At 47.6% G+C, this 3,547-nt stretch overlaps 1 non-coding gene across 1 annotated transcript; it reads right to left on the bottom strand.

Annotated features, from left to right (window-relative positions):
- Positions 1-1,250: 1,250 nt before the first annotated feature.
- On the bottom strand, positions 1,251-1,332 carry TRNAS-GCU (transfer RNA serine (anticodon GCU)). Its single transcript has one exon. It is a non-coding gene; the product is annotated as a tRNA-Ser (tRNA).
- Between the last annotated feature and the right edge of the window lie 2,215 nt (positions 1,333-3,547).

Below are 3,547 nucleotides of genomic sequence, written 5' to 3'. Positions count from 1 at the left end.
AGTCCACATGAGGCCCACCCCCCCTCATTAATATTCAGGAGTGGATGGATTTTTACACTAACTCTGAGGAAGGTCGAGCTGAATTAAATAATTTATTACGCAAAGTTGCTTGAAATATGACGCTTCTTTACAGAAAGTGACGGTAAAAAATAATCTACGCAGCACAGTGCTACACCCGTGCGTGACGTCACTGCAAAAAGCCCCCCCCCCCCCTTCATTAATATTCATGCCCGCGTGGAAATCTACACTAACGCACAAGAAGGTCGCGCGCTCCACATACCGCACCCCTCCCCAATAACCGTTAGCGAGTGACGTCACTCCACATGCCGCACTCCTCCACAATAACCATGAGAGGGTGACGTCACTCCACATGCCGCACCCCTTTCCATTAACCATTAGCGTGTGACGTCACTCCACATGGGGCACCCCCCCGCCCCCCCTTATTAATAATCATGAGCTGAACAATTTTTATATTGAATATTCCAGATGTACTGCAATATACACCCGTCATTGAAAAAAGCTAGTACATAGATATTCTGATTTGGAAAAAAGAGCTAGATAGTTTGACACGTAGGCTTTCGCGACGAGTATTATTCATAATAAAGGCTTTTGGGTTAAATCGCGTAAGTATAAATGTGTCGCAACCCTCCACCACCCGACACGGCCAATCAGTAAAAAATGTGCAACGTTAACAAAACGCCAATTGTGTTTGAAGAGTACTCAAATTCTAAATGTTGTGGATTCACTATTCAAACAAACCGGTGGGCTGAAGTAACTAATTGGCGTTTTGTTAACGTGACACTTTTTTTTACTGATTGGCCGTGTCGGGTGGTGGAGGGTTGCGACACATTTATACTTACGCGATTTAACCCATAAGTATTTCTTATGAAGAGCTAGATAGTTTAGTTTTAATCTCACTGGTACCGACTTGCCCGGCGCAACGTCTTCACGAAGCCAGTTTTGCTGTTGCCGTTTCACGACCACATCACTCGGAATGCGCCCGATCTCGTTACATCTGGGAAAGCGAAGCAATTGGTTGGGCCTGGATAATAATCACTTGGATGAATGGTCTCTGACTGTTGAATTGAGTACCAGGTGTTGTTGTGGGCTTGGTATGCAAGCTTGGAACGGGAGATGGCATTCGTACTTCGGTAGCTTCTTGAATCTATCCGTGCAGTTTTTTTGAGCGGTAATGTGTAGCGTCGGAAATCAGTTGGCGGCTAAAAAAAATAAATTTCGTAAAATACTCGCGACGAAGGTGGGATTCGAACCCACGCGTGCAGAGCACAATGGATTAGCAGTCCATCGCCTTAACCACTCGGCCACCTCGTCCCCTGTACACTCCTTGCGTCCAAGGAAATTGTTCTGTCTGCCCGATTGAAACTGCGTGGGAGCTCTAACTTGTTTTCCATACTCTTTGGTTATTTCGGTAAAGTCATGTAGGTATAAAATAAAATACGACGTTTCGGGCGCAACACAAGCGTCCGTCATCAGGTGGGAAAGCAACGTCGTGATTTATTTTATTTTATACCTACGTGACTTTACCGAAAGAACCAAAGAGTATGGATTCCTGCAGTCACGAAAGCTTCAAATCAAGATTGTGAAACACTTCTTACCACGTGGTGGGGTTTCTCCGGGCACTCCGGTTTCTGTCCACGCGAAGCCTAAGCACCCACGGATGGAAATTTGTGACAAAACGTTCAATTGCAGCACGATACCTCCTGAATAACAAAAAAGTTATTGAGACCTTCGGCGAGGCTTTCCAGAGGGATTGAATTATCTTATTAATTATGCAAGTTGATTGCGCGATAACTGAGTACATTATCACGTAATTGAATTTAATGCTACACACACATATATAAATACATTGGCACTAATAACTCTTGCAACGTTGTGGGAAGCAGAGGAGAGTGCAGCCAAACCCAGCGTCCACCAAGGGACGTGTCCACCATGGCCCGTGTCCACCAAGGGACGTGTCCACCACGATCCGTGTCGACCAAGGTCCGTGTCCACCATGGGCATTGTTGACCATGGCCAGTATCCAACAGGGTCCGTGTCCACCATGGTCCGTGTCCACCAAGGCCCGTGTCCACGAAGGGACATGTCCACCATGGTCCGTGTCCACCAAGGGACGTGTCCACCACGATCCGTGTCGACCAAGGTCCGTGTCCACCATGGGCATTGTTGACCATGGCCAGTATCCAACAGGGTCCGTGTCCACCATGGTCCGTGTCCACCAAGGCCCGTATCCACGAAGGGACGTGTCCACCATGGCCCGTGTTCACCAAGGGACGTGTCCACCATACTACTGCATCGCTCTCTAAATAGGAATTCGTGTCAGGAAACGGCGTGTGCTCGCTAATGAGTGCGTGTGCGTGTGACCGAGATATGCCGTCGAACGATTCGAGAAGATTATTGGGGTTTTATTTGACGTCCCAGCGAATGCCGTTTTGCGTCAACGGCTCAAAGCACCAATGCCAAATCTTACCTTCTCGCGGCTACGCTATACAGTCTAATAGGCGACGTTTCGGGCACTGACCCTCATGCATCACATAGCTGATGTGCTATGAAGAAAGGGCCACTGGTCCGTCAACGTCGTCTGTAATCCACTCCCCATGTTAAATGCAGTGCTGTTTACGAATGTGTTGAGTCAATGCTATTTGTGGTTGTCCATCGCTGCTATCGGTACAGCCATCACCGTGACCAGTACCACGGTCGTGGCCGTCTCCAGGATCAGAATATTTATTAACACTGGAGGAATCCGATGAGCCGAGAAGCTCTTTTCACAGTCGTTTGTACATATGTCCAGGAGCAAGAACAGCAATTTTTTTCGATTGCAATATTCCAAGAGCCTCAATGCAACGTGAATACGAGACCGTGGTCCTTTATAAACAACGTCCACGAAGCACGGCCCTTGAAGAGGCGCAGCTTGTCCTCGCGGATGCTTCGTTAATTTGTTTACACGGCAGATGGCAGCATCGCACCGCCTCGAATGGACTCGCTCGTCGGCCTCAGCAGTTTCACGAGGAGATGGAATTGCAGTTTTCCTTTCAACACGTCTCTCACAGCAAGCTCCTTCATATTCTGCCGGAATGGAAAATACAACAACAACAACAACAAAAATCGATCTACATTTAGCGATTGTCGTTCATGGAGCGATGCCACCGTCAGCTCGGGCGCAGGTGCCAGGTGCATGACATTACGAGGTCGTGAGTGATGGTGACGGCTCGGATATGTCGCTATCCAGCAGTGGAGTGATCATAGTTGCTGCTGCTGATGATGCTTATTAAGATGATGATACTGTTGTAGAAATTTCATAATACGCATGGGACGGAGCGGACTATCCACGATTCGATTAATTGTCACGATTCGAGGTCACAATTCGTTTTTTTTTTTTTAATTGGGTTTAGCAAAGAAGGAGATATTTGTTATTTGAGCACAGTCCAGGCATTTTACTCGTCGGTACCATCCGAAGTGGCACAGCTTTAGTGACCTCAATTAATGGGTGCCGCGGTGCCGAGCTGTTAACTACCTCGCCTGGTATACA

This window comes from Petromyzon marinus, chromosome 33, assembly GCF_048934315.1.
Source record: "Petromyzon marinus isolate PM22_M1 ecotype Great Lakes invasive population chromosome 33, UKy_Petmar_22M1.pri1.0, whole genome shotgun sequence".
Lineage (NCBI taxonomy): Eukaryota > Metazoa > Chordata > Hyperoartia > Petromyzontiformes > Petromyzontidae > Petromyzon > Petromyzon marinus.
The sequence above is the reverse complement of the archived record's forward strand: the minus strand, read 5'-3'. Positions and strand labels throughout refer to the sequence as shown.